The following is a 23,333-nucleotide window of genomic DNA, read 5'->3' on the forward strand; positions in this document are numbered from 1 at the left end:
TCAGAAAATTAAAAATATCTCATGCACTTAGCATCATTACAATCCACATGAAATGAAAAGCATTGTTCATGTGGAAGAATTAATAACGTGAGACTACACATGCAGGTAACTCTTTGTAGAAAACTGCATATCAAAATATACTTGGTGCTGGTTCATTTAAATGCTCATAATGCTTGTTAGCAAAAATTCAAAATGAGAGTTTTGGAAATTCGTTTGGACAATAGTAGATGCAACATTTTAATTATTTCATTTATTTTATGGAGACAATATGTGCATCTCATGCTTTGCATTTTTCCAGATCTTTGGCAACAAATATTCTGCAACATCTAAAGCAGATGGCCCACTAATTTTAAAGTCCCATGTTAACCAAAAATATTGGAATATGGCAAAAGTTGAATTAATAAAATTATACGCAAACATCCAACAAAAACTAGGGCCTGTGCCAAATTCCATAAGTACTCAGTTGGAGCTCTCCACTGCTAGATCCTGCACAAGCCATAATAAACATATTCTTTAAGGCTTCCACAGGCCTCAGCATGGAAGCCAGATGGAGGTTTTTATTTAATCTGGCCCTATTAAGCTGGAGTATATTTCTATCCTTGTTATCATGTGCCCGCACTCTAGGTTTAAACTTTAATTGGGACAGATCTAAGTATTAACTCTATGTAGTAATTTGCCTAAAAACACATACATAGCCAGTGTATGCCACTGATGCTTTAGATTGGATCGCTCTTTGTGGTGGGGCTGGGGCTGTGCTGTGTATTTTAGGATGTTTAACTGCACCCTGGCCTCTACCCAGCAGATACCAGTATCACCCTGTCCCCCAACTTCTAGTTGAAACCATCAAAAATGTCTCCAGAAATTGCCAAATGTCCCCTGGGGGAGAATTGCTTCTGGTTGAGAACTGCTGCCATAGAGCTGCTTTGAAGGCGACTCCAAGGATACTGTGTTTGCCATATGTCAGTAACTTTACAGGACAGTTAACACCTATCAAGAAAGAAAATATAATGAAACATTTCTTTGTTCTCCACTAAGATGTATTGTGATTCAAGTCAGAATTCCTATAAATGTTTGAAAGAAAAACTGATGAATTCCAATGTTTCCCACTTATTTCTGCAGGTAGGTTGTAAGATATGTACATCAGAGATGAATACATAATAACTGAACCCAAAAAGGATGATTTTTCTGTTTTTCTCCCCCTGCCTATTATTTCTTGAGTCCAGCTTCTGTTTAACGTCTTATAAGTTGTGTTTTAATTATGTTGATGTCCAAAGAGATGAACAACTTATAACAGGGTGAATTTGTTTTCTGCGAATCAAAACGCTTCCTGCCGTTGATAAAAGCCATTGAAATACTTAATCAATGATGCCTCATGAACCTTTTAGTAATAACAGTTCTTTTTCATGCAGACCTGACTACAGACTAATTTCATATCAGCAGAAATACATTATTGTTACAGGTTCTAGGTTTTCACATGTGAAATGGGCTCATGTGGTTAAAGTACTTTCTTTTTAATGATTACATTTATTAATATCAGAATAAGATTGCCAGCCACACTGTTAACATTGAAAACACAAGACTTTATCAGTTAAGAAAGTTAAATTCTTATCACAAAGATAGTTTTATCTGTCTAGTAAAAACTGTTATGCTAAAAAAAATCTAGTATGTGCATGTTGCTTTTCTGTATAACCTATGAGCTACAATCTGATTCTCAGCAACTCTTACATTTCAGTGAACTTTGTAGACTTAGTCTATTGATCATTGATGATAGAGCCAATTCTTGTACCAGCTCATTTCTGGCACTCTCAAAAATAAACTTAGACCAGTCAGAAAGGCTACTATTAGAAAGTCAGAAAATAACAGATGCCAGTGAGATTGCAAAGAAAATATAATGCTTACATACTGCTGGTGGAAGTGTAAATTAATTCAGCCATTGTGGAAAGCAGTGTGGTGATTCCTCAAAGAACTTAAATCAGAATTATCATTTGATCCAACAATTCTATTATTTTGTATATATGCAAAGAAATCTAAATTGCTCCACCATAAAGACACATGCACATGCATGTTAATTGAAGCACTATTCACAATAGCAAAAGCATGGAATCAACCTAAATGCCCATCAACAGTAGACTAGATAAAGAAAATGTGGTACATATACACCATGGAATACCATGCAGCCATAAAAAATAACAAGTATGTTCTTTGCAGCAACAAAGATGAAGCTGGAGGCCATTATCCTGAGCAAACTAATGCAGGAACAGAAAACCAAATATCACATGTTCTCATTTATCAGTGAGAACTCAGCAATGAAAACACATGAACACTAGGAGGGGAACACGGAGCAAATTCATGGCACACAACTTACCTCTATAATAAACGGGCGCATGTACCCCTGGACCTAAAATAGAAATTTAAAAAAATAAAATAAAGTTAATGCATTAGAGAAAATTAAATCATGCACAATGACATGTTTGGAAGCTGGACCCTAGGGTAACACATTGTCATACTTTAGAATGAAAAGATGCATTTTCGTCCTTTACAATAGAAGATTGTGTCTACAGGTTTTAGAATAAAAGGGTGTGCCGCCATACTTTAGAATGGAAGAGTGGATCGCCATGATTTAGATTAGAAGGATGCATTTCTACCCTTAATAATTTATCTGCCATTCCCCTTTCACTCAAACTGTGCCTTCAAATCCAATCTCCTTTGAGATTTTGAGTCGTGATATTTTTTATAAGTTACATCATATCAAGAAGTAAAATATAAGACCCAGAATAAGACATAATTCCATACATTGTCACGGAAAGGAAATACAGATTCTTGTTTAGAACTCATGCTACGTAAAATCTTTATGGAGGCAGCCTTGACAAAGGTGAATAGAGTGGGATTCAGCATGAGGCAAGCTGGGCTTGAGTTCTGTCTCTACCAGGAGCTCTGGGTATGAACGATTTGATTTTGTGACTGGGAAATACATTGCTACCATAATTAATATTACCTCATTAACAGCAACATTAACACTGCCATGATATATTTACTGCCACCAACAAGAGCTGACCTAGGAGATCAAAATAATTTTAATTTAGTGATTACAGGTCCTTCATAAGCAAGTGGTTTAGCCACCAAAAAGCAAGAGTAAATATTAAGCCTTATGAAAGTTTTCATAAATTCCTTCCTGGTAAAATCAGTAACAACCTTGAATCTGAGGTCAAATGGAATTGCATCAGTTTGACAGAACATTGAACACATGGTGAGTGCCCAAGCATGTGCATCAAAGTTAATAATACTAGTTATTATGCGGGAAGAAAAGAACATTTTAAATATAACAGGCAAACTGTGGGAAGGGAGAAAGAATGGCTTCCATCATCATGTTAGTAAATAGAGGTTAACAGGTTCCTGCCTGTTATTATTAACCCTGCTACACATACTTGTGCACTCACCATGTGCTCAGATGTGCTTTCAAATCTTCAAACCACTTAACATACATCCCCACGCTGCAATATGTGTACCATTGCCTGCATTTGGCAGATGGGAATTGCATTAGTTTGTGGTTGAAAACTGGTGGTTTTTTGCGTTATGGTTTTTAAATGTTAATTTTACTTGAATTCAGTGGTGGTCGTAACAAAGCCCATACTACATCACATAAACAAATCTGCATTAACCATGCCCCAAATTCCATTGCTTTATGGCCCTGCATTCTCTGTTACTATTCATAAATGGACCTCTCTCCTGTGCTCCTGATGGGTGTTTGCTGTGGTTTTTAGAGCCCACAGGCCACTCTCTGCACGTAGATCAGTGGATTCAGCTTCTTTCCTTCCTGCAGTAGCTCTTTTCCTTCTCAGGTATGGGCACTGGAAGCTGACCGAGTCTTCACCACCTCCACATAGCAGGTTCCAGTGCTTCCACAGCACATCTCCCGGCTGTGCCCACTGGCTCCGGCTTCCACAGCACATCTCCCGCATGTGCCCACTGGCTCCGGCTTCCACAGCACATCTCCCGGCTGTGCCCACTGGCTCCGGCTTCCACAGCACATCTCCCGGCTGTGCCCACTGACTCCGGCTTCCACAGCACATCTCCCGGCTGTGCCCACTGGCTCCGGCTTCCACAGCACATCTCCCGGCTGTGCCCACTGGCTCCGGCTTCCACAGCACATCTCCCGGCTGTGCCCACTGGCTCCGGCTTCCACAACACATCTCCCGGCTTTGCCCACTGGCTCCGGCTTCCACAGCACATCTCCCAGATGTGCCCACTGGCTCCGGCTTCCACAACACATCTCCCGGCTTTGCCCACTGGCTCCGGCTTCCACAGCACATCTCCCGGCTGTGCCCACTGGCTCCGGCTCCCACAGCACATCTCCCGCATGTGCCCACTGGCTCTGGCTTTCACTGCCCCTTCACCATCCCCTAGGGCTGCCCGACAGTTTCTCCAGACCTAGCTCAGCAATACCTATTCATCTCTAAGATGGAACCCAGGGATTCTTTGTCAAACATAAAATGGAAGGTGCCACTTTCTCTTACAAAATTTTGTGTAAGTTTCTCAACCCCATGACAAGTTTTATACCCCTTTGTATGGAATACAAGCCCTTCAGCTTGAATGAGGTACAGCCACTGCTATGGGGAGGCCATTCTCTCTATTCACCTCACGGTTTGCCTGTCACCTGTTTAGAATGTTCTTTCCTTCTTACCTGTTTCCCACCTGCTAATCTCTACGTACTAACATAATAACTAGTACTACTAACTCTGATACACTCACCATGTGCTCAGTGTGCTGTCAGACGTTCAAACCACCAAATGCACATCCCCACTCTGGAATATGGGTATGATTGACTGCATTTGACAGATAGGAAAAGGAGGCTCAGATAGATGTTCCTCCCATATGTCACAACTCATACGTAGATTTACACACAGGTTGCTGACTTCAAAATCCTGGCCATTTTCATTGCACTATGCTGCTTCTTTAAAAAATCCAAAAATATTGTCACATCCAGAAGGTCATTTATGATAACGTTCCTCTTCTGGGTTCACAAAGGACTCAAAAGCATCTCTGTTGTGCTCATGTGACAGCCTGTTTTGATCATCTCTATATATCTCCTCTTGTCCTACTCACAGCTCCATGAGAAAAAGGCTGTGGTAGATCTAAATGCCAATCCTTGGTGACAAGCAAAATCCTGCTAAACCCAGGAATCTGAAAATACTGAATGCTTGAATCAGTATACGAATAGAAATAATAGAATATGAGGTTGAATCAGAGAATGGGCTCTGGCTTAGTTTGAACAACAAGGACAAATTTGAGCTCTTTTTGTAAAGCAATGAGCTCTTCATCTCACAAAAAAAGTATGTGCTGATTATGTAATTTAATAATACGTTAGAGACGTTTGGCAGGTTAAAGATGTTGAAGAATCAGACAGGGCTCACATTAGTTCTGTGCTTCCTGGAGTAGCTTTAATTAAACCCTGTACATGTTGCTCTTGATCTTAATAAGAGCCCCTCTTATTCTCTTTTTTCTGTGTTTTGAATTCTGTTCTTGACTAAGGAACTGTAATTATAAACGAAACTTCCAGCTCCAGCAGGTGAGTCAGTACCTTTAGAGCAGGGCTGATCTTGTGGTTTTTGTCATTCCTCTTGCCAGACACACACCGTTGCAAACTGAATGGTGCCTCCCTGCTTAACTCACAGCTGGATATTCTTCTCCACATGCCGCACTAAATTATACAATTTATCACACTATTTAAACACCCTCACTGGTGCACGGCTCTTCAGATTTTTCTTTCTGGAACCCAGAAATGTCAATTAGAGCTTCAGGTATGTTGTCTCAGAACCAGCCTTCAGTAATTGTCCCTCTAAAGTCAGAATCTGAAACCACTGTGTGGCAGATTTGCAAATATCTCCGCCACCGTGAGTGAGTTTGTTACAATTAATACTTCAGGTGAAAACTGTTAGCATGCTGAACATCCTTCAAGGGGATCACTCCCTCTGTAAATGCATCAGTCTAATTTAATCAAATGTCAGTGTGAGATAAAGAATGCTGTATCTGGGGGGCTCTGAGTTTGCATTTAAAATTCCACTTGTATCTACCCCTTAAGACATTGATTTCTAGAGTGAAAAAACACAGATTACATCTCCTTGTTGTTGCTTTTGAAATAAGTTAGGTTATAAAGACCTTGAATAATATGCACTTTTTCTACTCTGTAATGCTTTTCTACAAGTATTTCACTGTAGCATTTCAGAACGATATTGAGAAAGAGAAGAAACTCTTGCTTCTATTGTAAGTAATGCTCTGACAATGATCACCACTGTAAAAAGCACTTTTTAAGAATTGGCCAACATCCTCCTCAAGGGCTGTCTTCTGGCTCCTTCACACATTAAGGCTAATATTAATGGTGATCCAAGAGCCGCTCCCACCTCCGTTTCTTCAGAGAGTCTGGAGGCCCTCATCCAGGCAACCTTTCCTCTTGTCACTTAGACTCTTCTCACTTAAGGGTGCCCTTTAACACGCAGGACTGGCCCGCATCCACCGAAAGACCTTGAACAGTTTGCTGTTGTTTTTTGGTTCGCTCTGGGACACAAAAGAAAGAAATCCCTGCACTTCCTTTCTGTCTTTCTGGCAGCCCAGAGTGACTTGGGGAATATATCTGTATCCTGGTCGACATGGTGAAACCCCGTCTCTACTAAAAATAAAAAAATTAGCTGGGCATGGTGGCGCGTGCCTGTAATCCCAGCTACTCAGGAGGCTGAGGCAGGAGAATTGCCTGAACCCAGGAGGTGGAGGTTGCAGTGAGCCGAGATCGCGCCATTGCACTCCAGCCTGGGTAACAAGGGAGAAACTCCGTCTCAAAAAAAAAAAAAAAAAGGGGGGGGGTGGGGGGGAAACAGGGTTGACAACTCCACCTCAACATGACTTTCAACACGAAGTCCAGCAAACTTGCACACATGTGGAGATAGCCAGAGGGAGAACACAGCAATGCCACACACATACGTGTGACAGAAGCGCTCGCTGACTGCGGGGGGAGCAAGAGTCTCTGCTCCAACATGAAAGGAATCAGGAGGGCGCCAGCAATGTTGCCCTCTGCCAACTGGTGAGAGGCTGTCTTTCCACCAGAAGCTTCTGATTCCTGAGCTGCCAGATTCAACCAGAGACCCTTTGAACTATGTTAAGGATGCTGCCGGCAGACTCAGGGTTGAGACATACTTTTGGTTAATCAAGCAGAAGACAATATAGTTTTGAGTGTGCCGATTTTTAAAAAAGAAAATTCAATGTGGAAAGCACTTACTGAATTAGGAAGCATCATCCATTTACACTTTTAAATACATAACTGCATTGTCTTTTTAAGAGTGGCCATAATTAGTCAACCGTGATGTCTTTACATATGGCCTGATTCATTCTTTTTTTTTTTTTTAATTTTTTATTGGATTTTAGGTTTTGGGGTACATGAGCAGAGCACGCAAGAGAGTTGCGTAGGTACGCACATGGCAGTGTGCTTTGCTTTCCTTCTCCCCTTCACCCACATTTGGCATTTCTCCCCAGGCTATCCCTCCCCACCTCCCCCTCCCACTGGCCCTTCCCTTTTCCCCCCAATAGACCCCAGTGTTTAGTACTCCCCTTTCTGTTTCCATGTGTTCTCATTTTTCATCACCCGTCTATGAGTGAGAATATGCAGTGTTTCATTTTCTGTTCTTGTGTCAGTTTGCTGAGGATGATGTTCTCCAGATTCATCCATGTCCTTACAAATGACACAAACTCATCATTTCTGATTGCTGCATAATATTCCATGATGTATATGTGCCACATTTTTCCAATCCAGTCTATTATCATTGGGCATTTGGGTTGATTCCAAGTCTTTGCTATTGTAAACAGTGCTGCAATGAACATTCGTGTACATGTGTCCTTATAGTAGAATGATTTATAGTCTTTTGGATATATACCCAGTAATGGGATTGCTGGGTCAAATGGAATTTCTATTTCTAAGGCCTTGAGGAATCGCCACACTGTCTTCCACAATGGTTGAACTAATTTACACTCCCACCAACAGTGTAAAAGTGTTCCTATTTCTCCACATCCTCTGCAGCATCTGTTGTCTCCAGATTTTTTAATGATCACCATTCTAACTGGCGTGAGATGGTATCTCAATGTGGTTTTGATTTGCATCTCTCTGATGACCAGTGACGATGAGCATTTTTTCATATGATTGTTGGCCTCATATATGTCTTCTTTCGTAAAGTGTCTGTTCATATCCTTTGCCCACTTTTGAATGGGCTTGTTTGTTTTTTTCCTATAAATCTGTTTGAGTTCTTTGTAAATTCTGGATATCAGCCCTTTGTCAGATGGGTACACTGCAAAAATTTTTTCCCATTCTGTTGGTTGCCGATTCACTCTAGTGACTGTTTCTTTTGCTGTGCAGAAGCTGTGTTTGATTAGGTCCCATTTGTCTATTTTGGCTTTTGTTGCCAATGCTTTTGGTGTTTTGTTCATGAAGCCCTTGCCTACTCCTATGTCCTGGATAGTTTTGCCTAGATTTCCTTCTAGGGTTTTTATCGTGCCAGGTCTTATGTTTAAGTCTTTAATCCATCTGGAGTTAATTTTAGTCTCAGGATATAAAATCAATGTGCAAAAATCACAAGCATTCGTCTACACCAATAACAGACTTAAAGAAAGCCAAATCAAGAACGAACTGCCATTCACAATTGCTACAAAAAAGAACAAAATACCTTGGAATACAACTCACAAGGAACGTAAGGGACCTCTTCAAGGAGAACTACAAACCACTGCTCAATGAAAACAGAGAGGACACAAACCAATGGAGAAACATTCCATGTTCATGGTTAGGAAGAATTAATATCGTGAAAATGGCTATACTGCCCAAAGTAATTTACAGAATCAACGCTATCCCCATCAAGCTACCATTGACTTTCTTCACAGAACTGGAAAAAACCACCATGAACTTCATATGGAACCGAAAGACAGCCTGCATAGCCAAGTCAATTCTAAGCAAAAAGAACACAGCGGGGGGCATCACACTACCGGATTTCAAACTATACTACAAGGCTACAGTAATCAAAACAGCATGGTACTGGTACCAAAACAGAGATATAGACCAATGGAACAAAACAGAGACACCGGAGGCAACACAACATATCTACAACTATACAATCTTTGATAAACCTGACAAAAACAAGCAATGGGGAAAGGATTCCCTGTTTAACAAATGGTGTTGGGAAAACTGGTTAGCCATGTGCAGAAAGCAGAAACTGGACCCCTTCCTGACACCTTACACTAAGATTCATTCTTTTTTACAAACAAATGTTAAAGAATGGAGGGCTTGCTAAAATAAATAAAATAAAGAGGAAATTGAGCTGCAAAAAAGGATAAGTTTGATAGATACACCAAATGTATACTATCAGTTTCCACACCAGTACCAAAGATTTGAGTCACAGATCACAGATTTAACTCTAAATTTCTCAGAAATCAAGGAAAGGAGAGGCAAATAACTGTAAAATATATCAATCCCAAACCCTCAGTTTCTCTCTCTACAGCTGATTAGATAAACATGTTCACTTAAGCGATTTCAATAATCCTTAGATGTATAGTTTTACATTTATTCAATGATGTAAGTTTCCTCACACCGATGCCTAATGCAGCATCTTAAAACCTAGGATTATAAAACCAGATCATGAAAATTTACCCCAAAGTATATTTAGAGTTGTAAAGAATCATAATACTAAAGTATTCAACTACCCTTTTTTTCAGACATAAAGATTAAAGCTCAAAGAGAAGTTGCAATTTGCCCCAGGTAGGAATCTTGAATCATCTTAAATTTATGGGCATGTTTTTACTCTCCAAAGACTCAGGTAGGACACCAGGAATTTGTTTCAGAATAACATGAATATTAGAGGATATTTTCATATATAGATGCACCATTCAAAAATGCTAGGAGGGAAAAGGAAGGGTCTCAGAACATTCTCATCTCGAGACTGCCCATGTACAGGGGGACCTCGGAGACGTTGCAGGTTCCATTTTCGACCACCATATAAAAGAATAAATAAAGTACAATAAAGGCAGTCACACATATTTTTTGTTTCTCGGTGTATAAAACGTTATGTTTATACAATATTCTTGGCTAAGTTTTCAGGAGCATTATGTCTATGAAAAGTACGTGTTTTAATTAAAAAATACTTTATTGTTAAAAAATGCTGACAATCCTCTCAGCCTTCAGCAAGTTGTAATCTTTGTGCTGGTGGAGAGTCTTGCTTTAGGGACCCTGGTGGCAGCTGACCGATCATAGTGGTGGAGGCTGACGGTTGAAGTAGTCGTGACAATTTCTTAAAGTAAGAGAACAGTGAAATTAGCTTCATTGACTGACTTCCTTTTTCAAAAGATTTCTCTGTAGCATACAATGCTGTTCAATAGAAGCTTAAACAACAGTAAATGTCTCTCAATCAATCCTCTCAAATGCTGCTACTCTTTTATCAGTTAAGTTTGTGTAGTATTCTAAATCATTTGCCGTATTCAACAACGTTCACAACACCTTCACCAGGAGTAGTTTCCTTCTGAAGAAGCCATTTCCTTTGCTCATTCTTAAGAAGATGGCTCAAGCCTGTAATCCCAGCACTTTGGGAGCCCGAGGAGGAGGGATCATGAGGTCAAGAGATTGAGACCATCCTGGTCAACATGGTGAAACCCCGTCTCTACTAAAAATACAAAAAATTAGCTGGGCACAGTGGTACGTGCCTGTACTCCCAGCTACTCGAGAGGCTGAGGCAGGAGAATTGCCTGAACCCAGGAGGCGGAGGTTGCAGTGAGCCGAGATCGTGCCATTGCACTCCAGCCTGGGTAACAAGAGGGAAACTCCGTCTAAAAAAAAAAAAAAGAAGCAACTTCTCATCCCAAGTTTTGTTTTAAGATTGCAACAATCTCAGTTCCATTTTTCAGGCTCCACTTCTAATTCCATTTCTCTTGCTATTTCCATCATATCTACAGTTACTTTCTCTACCGAAGTCTTGAACCCATCAAGCTGAAATCAAGTTCTTCCAAACTCCTGTTAGTGCTGATATGCTGACCTCTTCCCACGAATCACAAATGTTCTTAGTGGCACTTAGAGTGGTGAATCCTTTCCAGAAGGTTTTCAATTTACTTTGCTTACATCCATCAGAGAAATCACTATCAGTGGCGGTGATAGCCTTACGAAATGTTTCTCTCAAAGAATAAGACTTGAAAGCTAAAATTAATTGTTGATACATAGGCTGCTGAATGCACGTTGTGTTAGCAGGTATGAAAAAACATTAATCTCCTTGTATATCTTCATCTCCTTGTGTATCTTTTTGCTGGTGGAGGGTCTTGCCTTAGTGACAGTGGTGACAGCTGACTGATCATAGTGGTGGTTGACAGAGCTCTTGGGTGACTAGGTGCATTGTCAATAACCAGTAATATTTTGAAAGAAATCTTTTTATTTGAGCATTTGGTATCAGCAGTGGGACTTAAAATATTCAGTAAACCATGCTGCAAACAGGCATGCTGTCATCCGGGCTTTGCTTTCCCATTTTCAGAGCACAGGCACAGCAGATCTAGCGTAATTCTTAAGGGCCTTGGAATTTTCAGAGTGGTACATACGTACCGGCTTCAACTTAAAGTCACGAGCTGCATTAGCCGCTTGATCTCAGCTAGATCTTTTGGATAACTTGCTACGGCTTCTTCACCAGCACTTGCTGCTTCATGTTCTATTTTTATGTTATGAAAATGGCTTTTTCCCCTTAAACCTCATGAACCAGACTCTGCTGACTTCAAACATTTCTTCTGCAGCTTCCTCACCTCTCTAAGACTTCACAGAGCTAAGCGAAATCAGGGCCTCGCTCTGCATTTGGCTTTGGCTTAGAAAATGCTGTGGCTGCCTTGGTCTCCCATCCAGATCACTCAAACACTTTCCATATCAGCAGCAAGGCTGTTTCCTTTCTAATTGTTCACGTGTTCACTGGAGCAGCACATCTACTTCATTTCAAGAACCTTTTGTTTATGTGCTTGTGCTGGCTTAACTGGTACAAGAGGCCTAGTGCTTGGCCTGCCTTGGTTTTCAACATGCTTTCCTAACTAAGCTTGATCATTTTTAGCTTTTGACTTAAAATGAGAGACCTGTGACTCTTTCTCTACTTGAACACTTACGGAGTCATTAATTGGCCTAATTTAAATATTGCAGCATCTCAGGAAATAGGGAGGCCTGAGAAGAGGAAGAAAAGTGGAGGAATGACAAGCTGGTGGGGCAGTCAGAACTGGTTAAGTTCACCATTTTATACAGGCATAGTTCCTGGTGTCCAGAAACAACTAAAATAGCAACATCAAAGGTCTCTGATCCTGATCACACGTCATTATAATGACATCATAATAATAAAATAGTTTGGAACATTTCTGGAATTGCCAAAATGTGACACACAGACACAATGTGAGCACATGCTACTAGAAGGGTGAAGCTGATAGACTTATTTGACACAGGGTTGTGACAAGCCTTTAATTTGTAAAAACAACAACAAAAAGCACTGTGTGCAAAGCACAGTAAAACGAGGTGTGCGTGTATTTACGTACAAACAGAAAGCTGCTCTTCCTTCCCCTTTATACGACACTGTGTTTCTGCACTGCCAGCAGCATCAGTGTAACGTCAGTCATCTAACACATAATCCAGGATAATCCTGTCAGGGGTGACTGACCATCCAGGCGTCATTTGAGGGAGTGCTCAGGAGCAACTGTGCACTACAGTGGGCTGACTTAGCAGCATTCATAGTCCTGCCTCGCCTTTCTAGCTATTTTCTCCTCAAGTTCTCTAGTATTTGCAATTTCTGTCAGTAGATTAGCCCCTTTGTCTGTGATTTATCCACTAGGCTATGTCAAAATGCAGAGTGCTAGAGACCACGTAGAGAGCTGTCTTGGAGTCCAGTCCATGAAATACTTGAGAGAAATTTTGAACATGGACAACCAATAAGTTACTGAAGTTCAGACAGATCCTCGAAAAATAGGTAGGAGGACAGCTGTGTTTTAGAGACGTAGAGGAAGGAACTAAGGCTTCTGAGACATGGGTCTGATCACTGCAGAATCAACTCAAGGTGAAGAATAAAAGCAAAAGATGTGGGAATAGTGGAGTGAGAGAAACAAAACTAAAAACAAAAATGGTGTTGCCAGACACGGGGAATCCCTGAAAATGAATACACACTTTTGACTGTAGCAAGGACTATTCCAGGCACAGATATTCGTGACCAGTGCATTCAATTTCAACTTGGAAGTTCCGCATAAATGCCTACCACACAAGTGCTAACCCATAAATTCAGAAGTTACAGACGATGTGACCACACAGACCCTGAAACACTTGAAGGCAGGCTCCCAGGCTTGCCCTGCTGCCTGGCAGAGCCTAAAGAAAGCCAGCTTCTACTCCTCCACCCTCCAACACTGGGCATCTTCATTCTACATGGACCACTCTTCTGTGGGCACAAATAGAAAGACCTAAACCAGACATGGAAATTCAAACTTTTCACAGCATGCATTAACTTTTTCAGTCATTCAATACATGGTTGTCAAGTATGTACTTTGGGCCAGGTCCTGGCATCAGATAGTAAACAAAACTGAAAATCCAGATTCTCTGATGTCTGACTAGCCACTAGAGGCAAGGCACATGCATCAATACTGCCCCAGAGAAGCAAGTGGCCTCGTGGACAATAATATCCACGTGCATGAGTGAGCATATTGGGCAGTAACACACGCTCTAAGGCATTTGAGTGTTCCTGAAAGACGGGCAGGAGAGGGTGGGAGGAAGACATTCTGTTTGAAAGTGACCATGGATATTTCGTGCTGGAGGGAGCATGGGGGCTGGACCTTGATAACATAAAGAATACACATGTGGGAAAGAGTCACAGCTTCCCATGTGGAGAAATTTTTCCATGCCACATTGAAAGGGCAGAAAAGAAGAGGGGTGTATTAGAGAAGACACATTCATAAATGATCAGAGCTTAAAGAATGAGAACAGAAGCAATGGGAAGTTGGCTTGGGTCAGTCCATGGCCATTCTGAAGTCTCAGCTTCAGGATCAACAGAAGTAGATCTGATGAGTAGGCAGACTTTTGCTTTTGAGAATAATGAGTTTTGCAAATAGATAACCAAATATAATTAGTATAATTTGATAAAACTGAAAGTCAATAAGGCTTAAAAGTTTAAATATAAAGTGGTCATTGTGTTTAAATCCAGTAATATTGTCATTTTTATTGTATTATTATTTTATTTTGACAATTATTAAGAACAGCTAACTCACTGACTCTCTTTTATCCTCTGATAGTAAAGATCTAAAGTTTACCTTTACTTTAATCTGAATTATCTGAAATCCCAAGATGCTAATTTTTTAAAACAGGTAGAGCATAGAAGTATGCATCTCTTTTATTTAGAAAAAATAAAGGCATAAAACAACCGAAGAAATTACTTGCCAAGGAAGGGGCCTAACAGTTCCCTGGTGTGTGGGTTTTGCTGCTCATTTGTCAAGTATACTTTTCATTCAACAGAAGAGCAAGAATCATGATTCTTTGATATCCATACACCCGAACATGAGTGACTGACTTTTGTAAGTGTGCAAGACCTAGATTATATTAATTGTACTACTTATACTAATCTGGCTGCTTCTAAATTGTTATTGATTACTAAACCACTCAGTTGCACTTCTAATTTTCTAACCAATCTCCCTGCCAATTAAACACACAACACCACACACACATTATTTTTTCAAGAACCTAGAAACCTAGATTAGTAGTATGAACACTTTATAATAGAGTGCTGCTTTAAAAACTTTAAATCAAACTTAAAACCATACTTATTTAAATAAATTCTGCAAGCCACTTTACGCTGTGGAAATTTAAGGTTTTCAATATATTGAATCCTAATTAAGCATTAGAAGTACAAGTATATTGGCAAAACATTATACATGTAAAACTAACCTCTCAGATTTTACATTTATGTCCAAGAACAACTATGGTTGTTGAAATGTGAGACTAAAACCACTAAGTGCCTGTTTTTATTCATTCAAATTGCTGCATATCATTCTTAGAGGAAGTGACGTAGACTCATGCTCCTTTGACATTTGCAAGGCCTATGACCAGACAGAATGCAGCAAGAGCTCCATGTTCCTCAAACCCCCATGGTTTCATTATGGGCTTCTCAGATCATTTTGAAGACAGTGCTGACTGAGCACAGCCAAGAGGAGCCAGAGAGGGAGAAGATGCATGTGATTATAAAAAGAGAAGAAAGGGAGAATGAGTGGCTCAAAAATGCTCTTGAAGGTGGTAAATAATCCACTCACAGCCAGTTTCTCTGAACTTATTCAAGTAGTGTGCTTGAAAATATGACAGTGTGCATTGATCAGTCTGTCTAAATCATTTTTCAGTAACATTTGTAATGTTTACATAGGAATCTAATTATAAAGAGAGACCTCAATAGTTTAATGTTAAACTGTACATTATTTGAAAAACCAAGTGTTGAAAATAAAAATCTCAAAAATCCTGCCAAAATTAAACATTTGGTTTAGCAAAATATTGACTACATGTGATCATCATATACAGATTTAGCCATCATGTCCTATGTTACTAAATCTTCTCTCCGTTTTCAAGCTGATTTTAAAAAAACGATTGAGATAGTATTTTTGTTGTAATAATAAATAGACTGAAAACTAATAATTGTGTTTGAGCTACACAACTGTTGTTTTTTCTTTTGTTGTTAAGTTCTGGCTGTTTTTCAAATGCAGTGTACTGTCGTGCAATTAGCAAACACATTCATGCATGAGTAAAACATTTTAAAATTATTCTTGCCATTTTAAACACTTGACACCAGTCTTAGTTTGGACTTCTATAAAAAACTGCTGTAGCCTGAGTGGCTTTAACAACACACATTTGCCTTTCACAACTCTGGAGACCTAGAAGTCTAAGACCAAAGCACCTGCAGACTCAGTGTCTGGTGGGGGTCCACCTCCTGGTTCACAGGCAGCCAGTTTCTTGTATTCTTATATGGCAGAAAGGGTCAAGAACGTTCTCTGGGGTTTCTTTTATAAGAGCCCCCAAAACCATGTATTAGGGTTCCACCTGTATGATCTATCCACCTCCCAAACGCCCCACCTTCTAGTACCATCATGCTGGGGCTTAGGATTTCAATATATGAATAAGGTGGGTGGACATGAACATTTATTGCAATGCCATGGACAGCTTTATTATATAAACAAAATATATGGATGTTATTTTACTACATACAACTTAAATGTGCTCAAAACACGTAGCATGTTCTTTATTGTCAACTACTCTATTTGAATGGTGAAAAAGAACTATATTCTTTAAAATGATAATAACACTTTAATGTAGCTCATTTTCAAGAAAAAAATATTTTGTCCAAAATATGTTCTAAAAACTTAAGAAACAAAAGAAGGTAGTCTTGTGTTGATATTATTTGGAGTATGGCAGATTTTCTAACTAAAGGATTATTTAAGGCACTGAAAATAGTCCAAGTAAGACAATAATTTTGTTTTATTTTCTATGGAGACAGTTTCTTTGGTGTTTCTAAGTCAGAACGTAGTTTTTCTGAGGAAATAATAGGGCTTTTGCTGGGTCCAGTGGTTCATGCCTGTAATCCCAGCACTTTGGGAGGCCAAAGCAGGTGGATTGCTTATGTAAAGAAGTTCAAAATCAGCCTGGGAAGCATATTGACTTACAAAAAAAAAAAAATGCTGGGTTTGGTGGCATGTGCCTGTGGTCCCAGCTATGCAGGAGGCTGAGATAGGAGGATGCTTGAGCCTTGGAGGTCAAAGCTGCAATGAGACATGATTTTGCCACTGCACTCCAACCTGAACAAGAGAGCAAGACACCATTTCAAAAAATAAGGGGGGTTTCCAAAAGTAAGGTAAAAGCAAAAGTAAAGAAAAGGGGTTTTCTTATTTTTTTTCTGATTTGGGCAAGGGTGGAATCCATGGCAAGGAGGTTCACTTCTAGGCTTGTAGCCGATATGAAGAATCAAAACACAAAGTAAAGTTTGGTAATTTGCATGATCATGAAGTGTATATGAAGAACATGCACAAGAGAGGAACTGCAGATGCATAAAGAAACAAAGACTCTACGGAAAGCAACACTCACAGATATAGCAAGAGAAGTAAATCTCCAGGACTAATCCTCTGCCAAGACATGACACAGACAGTCTGTGATTTTTCTGGCCACATCTTTTGTATTTAGTCACCAGTAGTATCAGCAACCTCAGGGTTTCCTAACGAATTAGGCAGTTTCAGACGTCTTTGCCATTGCACATTTCCTTGTGTTTCATGTGCATTCCTCCACCCTCCATGTAGCTGAAGCATCTATTCAACAGTCTGATGGGAATTCCCAAAGCATAGGGACTGCTCAAGGGCTTCTCTAAGTAATTGAGTCCTGAACCATGTTCTCCATCCAAAATTTTGCATAAAAAATTGCAAAATTATAATTGACACATACTATGTTTAAAACACATATAGCATGGCTGGGGTCTTTGTCCCCACCCAAATCTCACCTTGACTGTAATCATCTAATCCCCACGTGTTGTAGGAGGGAACCAGTGGGAAGTAATTGAATCATGGGGGTGGATCTTTTCCATGCAGTTCTCAAGATAGTGAGTAAGTCTCCTGAGAGCCAATGGGTTTATGAAGGGGAGATCCCCTGCACATGCTCTCTTACCTGCCGCCATGTTAAATGTGACTTGCTCCTCTTTGCCTTCCACCCTGATTGTGTGGTTTCCCCAGCCCTGTGGAACTGTGAGTTAATGCAACCTCTTTCCTTTATAATTACCCAGTTTCAGGTTGTCTTTATCAGCAGCATGAGAACAGACTAATACAATATATATTATGGCAATTTGGTTATGTAATATGTTTATAATTTTTAAGTTCTGAATATTTTATTATATTCATAGCCAATTCAGATGCTGTATTTCCTTAGTTTTACACTTGCTTAGCCAATTTTCCATAATGATTGCTGAGAAAGCACAGCTGACCATAACTAATATCTCAAAAGGAAAATTGTACAATTCCTTTAAAAATTAAAGCAAAACAAATAATTGTATGTAGATATGGATTCACTGAGTGCATTTGATAAAATCTGTGCATCAGGTGTGGAAAGTTCCAACCACCACAGCCATGGCTAAAAGGGGCCAAGGATTACCATTGGCCTTTGCTTCAGAAGGTACAACCCTTAGCCTTAACAGCTTCCACATGCCATTGAGCCTGCAGGTACACAGAAGTCAAGAATAGAGATTTGGGAACCTCTGCCTAGATTTCAGAGGATATATGGAAAAGCCTGGATGCCCAGGCAAAAGTTTCCTGCAAGAGTGCAGGCTTCGTGGAGAACCTTTGCTAGGGAAGTACAGAAGGGAAATGTGAGGTTGCAGCCCCCACACAGACTCTCTACAGGGGCACTGCCTGGTGAAGCTATGACAAGAGAGCCATTGTCCTCTAGACCCCGGAATTGTAGATCCACAGAGAGCTTGCACCCTGTACCTGGAAAAGTCACAGACACTCAATGGCAGGTCATGAGGGAAGCCAGGAGGGGTGTCTATTTCCTGCAAAACCACATAGGCAGAGCTGCCCAAGACCATGGAAATCCACCTCTTGCATCAGTGTGACATGGATGTGGGATATGGAGTAAAAGGAGATTTTACTGCCCTGCTAGATTTTGAAATTGTGTAGGGCTTGTAGCTGCTTTGTTTTGGCCAATTTCTCCCATTTGGAATGACTGTATTTATTCAATGCTGTACCCCATTGTATCTAGGAAGTAACTAGCTTGCTTTTGATTTTACCAGGTCATAGGTGAAAAGGACTTGCCTTGTCTCAAATGAGACTTTGGGAGGCTGTTGGGAAGGCATGATTGGTTTTGAAGTATGAGGACATGAGATCAGACAGGGGTCAGGAGTGGAATAATATGGTTTGGCTCTGTGTCCCCACCCAAATCTCATTTTGAATTGTGCTCACATAATTCCCACATGTTGTGGGAGTGACCTGATGGGAGGTAACTGAATTATAGGAGCGGGTCTTTCCCGTGCTGTTCTCATGATAGTGAATAAGTCTCATGAGATCTGATGGTTTTATAAGGTGGTGTTTCCCTGAAGAAGCTCTCTCTCTTTGCCTGCCACCATCTACTGAAGATGTGACTTGCTCCTCCTTGCCTTCCACCATAATTGTGAGGCCTTCCCAGCCATGTGGAACTGTAATCCATTAAAACTCTTTGTTTTGTAAATTGCCCAGTCTCGGGGAGGCCTTTATTTGCAGCATCAAAATGGACTAATACAATGTTCTTTAACTCTTTGTAGACACTGACCGGCATGAAGATGTGACAGGTCATGTCAGCTTCACTGCTGATGCTCTTTACTATTTACTTTCTAGGTGGATGGTTATTGTGCTTTCTGCTCAATAGCAATCACTCCTTCCTGGCTGATTTAGAACTCTGTGTAGAGAGCAGGCTTCCCCTCTCTCTCCTGTGCTTCAGCAGCTCAAGTCTCAAATTCACCTCTGTGTTCTCAGCTTGGTGCCTCTCCCTACCTCTGTCTTTGGCTTCCTCATACTTTTCTCTTGGAGACTGAGGGAACTTCTGTGCCTTTTTCATGAGAACCAGTGTGCAGAATTCCGGAGAACACCCCAGAAGGAAAGTGGTCAACACAGCCACAGACACTAGTTTAGTCATGCAAGGAAGAAAAATGAGTCAGGCCAGTCTTAAATTAGTTCCTGCTCTGCCGCATCATAGGAGGGGTCACCAGGCAGCATAAATGTCTACCCTCATCAGAGAAAATGAAAAGAACAGATGAGACTGTTTGAAAGACTTGAAATACTTAGAACCACATCAACACCTGTGGGAAATATTTTGATAAGAGGTGTTTCTGAAGCTGACTGTCTGATTTAAGAAGAAAAACATCTTGAAGAACAATTCTGAGTTTAGATGAATATTTTATAGAAAAATCTCCTTGTAAACTGACATATATATATATATATATGGTTATTTTTACAAAATTATTTCATGTTAGCCTTCTTCAGAGAGATTTTTAGTTCTTAGAGAGAAATCTTCTCAAGTTTAACCATTGTATTGATGACCTTGAGTAAGCTTAATTTAATGTTTGCTTTTTTTAAACCGTTTCAAATCTATTCATTAAACTTATTATGTGATTACACCGAAAAATGAGCAAAAAATACTGTGATCTAATGCCTAAGTAGAACAATCAGAAAAAGGAAAATAAAAATAATTTCTGAATAACAACTTGAAAGTTTCAGTGGTATATTACTTATTTCTAGTTATTATTTTTAAAATTTTAGTTTGTTTTCTACTACTTTAAATTTATTCAAGAAATTTGAAAAAAACAATTATTAAGAAAAAAATTAGCTGCCTTTTACCTGTAAATAAAGGTGATGATCAATTTCAAAAACATTTCAGATGTTTCTGGTGAACATTTTGTGTTCGGCACCACACAATAAAATGGGCATTGAACAAATGCTTACTAAGGATTAAAAATATCTAATAAACTAGTGATACCCAAGAGATTTGCATGTGACAACACGTGAGATTGAGACTGCTCTCTGAAAGAAGTCAGAGCCTCCGGAAAACCTGTCCTTACATGGACACGTGTTGGTCAAGAGGATTTCCTACAACTTTCACCTCTGAGAATCAACAAAAGAAGGATCTAGGATGACCTTACAGCTATAGAAACTCCTTACAACCTTGCGCATTGCAAAGGATATGAAGTTTGGGGGCAAACATCTCCTGCTTACTACTTTAATATTATGACCTACTGAATGGGTTTTCAGTAAATCATCAGCAAATGCCCTGATACCTCACCAGCAAAATTAGGATCGTACCCTCTTGTTATTCTTGAGTCTGCCAAAATTTTGAGTACGAGATACATTTCACTAGTGGAAGTTCCTATTGCTATTATTAAATTTTCATAATGTATTTCACAATAAATAATGCATCACTTAGGTAACTGAGGTATCCTGACTCTATACTATTTATTTCTCCAATGACAAGACAGATACTTGAAAGCAAAGGCCCAATCTATCTTCCATTCCATTCCCCATAGTACTGTGTATAATAAGTTGACATATATTTAAGTAGGTGAAAGTGTTTCACAGTGTCAAGTTCTGTACAAATGATGCCTAGAAAATCTTAGAAACGATTTGGCTTTAGGAGAATTTGAACCACCTACTTTGAGAGTACTTGTGCCCAGGCCTTCCAGATTCCAAAAAGTTGTGCAGTGTTTCTTCCCATTTAGATAGCTCACTCAGTGGGAGCCACTGGTGTTTCTTCAAAGACCCTTTAATTCTCTTAACCATAAAACGCTTTAGGTCCAACTGCGGGTCTTTTTGGCCCTTAAATCTAAGCTTCCTCCAGAACTTACCTCACTGAAGAATTTGTCTTCAGGCCCATATGCTTCCAATAATTAGAGGTGACATGAACCCACCGCCATGTTGCTGTCTTTAGTTCCCTGTCTCTGAGAGCTACTGGTTGTTTCTCTGACAAGCCAATTATATTTAATAACATGGGTGAACCGAAGACATAAATGGATTGGAATTTGTGTTCCCCTTTCCAGATTTGGGTAAATATAATACTTAAGTCTCGATTATTAATTTAAATAGTTAAATGATTTTACAAGCCTGAAATCAGAGTTGCTGCAATGATCAACTGATGACTGAGCTCCTGGCTTTATTATCAAATAAACAGCCGGAGTGTTTGCCCTGAAGCACACTGGCCCCATGGGGGTTGGAGGACTGTGAGGAGTCCTTTGTGTCACCACATTGTATCTTCAAAAAAAAAAAAAACTTTGACTGTGACCCCAAATCCCTTAGGATTATCACCAAGTGGGACCTAGAGTAACACCAAATCTGAATTTTTGTTGTCTATTAACACTGTTTTGAAATTTTTCTACAAAAAAAAAAAAAATAGTAATGAAGGGTAGACCTTGAGTACAGTACGGAGAATAAAAGGAATATGAGATGTTGTGTCAGCTCAAGGTTGGAATCCTGCTTCATCGTGAATTAGCTGGGTAAACCATGGCACTTTGTCTAGTTTTTCTGAGTCTGTTTCACTCTGAAAGTTGAGCATGTGATTATTTTCCTCATTAGCTTTTTGTGGAATAATAATAGCAACAATAAAACAAAATATAAACAAAATTTAAAAATTCAGCACACTGCTTTTCTCATGGTAATTACCAAATAATTTTTCCTCCTTCTGTTAACAGGTAAGTCAGCATTTCCTTTTTATTTCTCCATTTCATTTCTTCATCTGCTTTCCATCTCTGGACAGCTTGGATTTTTGTTATATTTTACACAGAATTGAAAAATGTCCTGACAGTCCGTCAGCTGGTCTTGATTTAATTCCCTCAAGTCAGAGAGCAAAAGTCTAACTTTTTCCCCACTGGATTGTTGTTACGTGTGAAGTTAGTTTTTTTGTTATCCTCAGCCTGTTTTTCATCAAGCTAAGGGGTCAGAATTTCCTTAATCAGGTCTTAAAATATATGGTTTAGAATCTCTCACTATTGAAGTTATTTGAATTTGCACAGCTTTCGGTGTACTGAGATCCCTCTTACGAGTGTGGGCCTGAATTAGCGGAGGTATTCCGACTGGAGGCAAAAGGCACTTTTAATGACCCGCAGGGCCCACTCCCCTCCCTCCAGCCCAGGTATTTGTGGGCTGCTGAATGATGGAGACACATCAGAGAGGAGGAAAACATCTAATATACTGAAAAAAAATCCAGTATAAAAAGTGAGATGAGTTCAAATCAGCAGCAAGTGAATTTCAAGGCCTCTATGTATTCAGAGTAGGGACAGAGAAAATCAGTTTGAAAGAGACAAAGAGAATGTTGTCAATAGCATTTGTAAATTTGAAATCTCAGTGAATTTTGAGCAGAATAAAAACCATCCATAGAACACTCAGTATATTTAAAAGTTCTGCAACAACTAAATAACTGAATATGTCTAAGGAATTCTTTTTTTTTTTGAGACAGTTTTGCTCTTGTTGCCCAGGCTGGAGTGCAATGGCACAATCTCCGCTCACTCACCGCAACCTCTGCCTTCCGGGTTCAAGCGATTCTCCTGCCTCAGCTTCCTATGTAGCTGGGATGACAGGCATGCACCAACATGCCTGGCTAATTTTGTATTTGCAGTAGAGATGGAGTTTCACCATGTTGGCCAGGCTGGTCTCAAACTCCTGACCTCAGGCAATCTGCCTGCCTTGGACTTCCAAGGTGCTGGGATTACAGGTGTGAACCACTGTACACAGCTGTCTAAGAATTTTTTAAGTGAATAAAAACCCCTAAGTAAAATTGAATAGTTATTAGATCCATA

At 39.8% G+C, this 23,333-nt stretch overlaps 1 non-coding gene across 1 annotated transcript; it reads left to right on the forward strand.

The window, feature by feature from the left end:
• Positions 1-6,501: 6,501 nt before the first annotated feature.
• On the forward strand, positions 6,502-6,630 carry LOC118147599 (small nucleolar RNA SNORA31). Its single transcript, XR_004734041.1, has one exon. It is a non-coding gene; the product is annotated as a small nucleolar RNA SNORA31 (small nucleolar RNA).
• Positions 6,631-23,333: the final 16,703 nt, after the last annotated feature.

This window comes from Callithrix jacchus, chromosome 14 (assembly GCF_049354715.1).
Source record: "Callithrix jacchus isolate 240 chromosome 14, calJac240_pri, whole genome shotgun sequence".
Taxonomy (NCBI): Eukaryota; Metazoa; Chordata; class Mammalia; order Primates; family Cebidae; genus Callithrix; species Callithrix jacchus.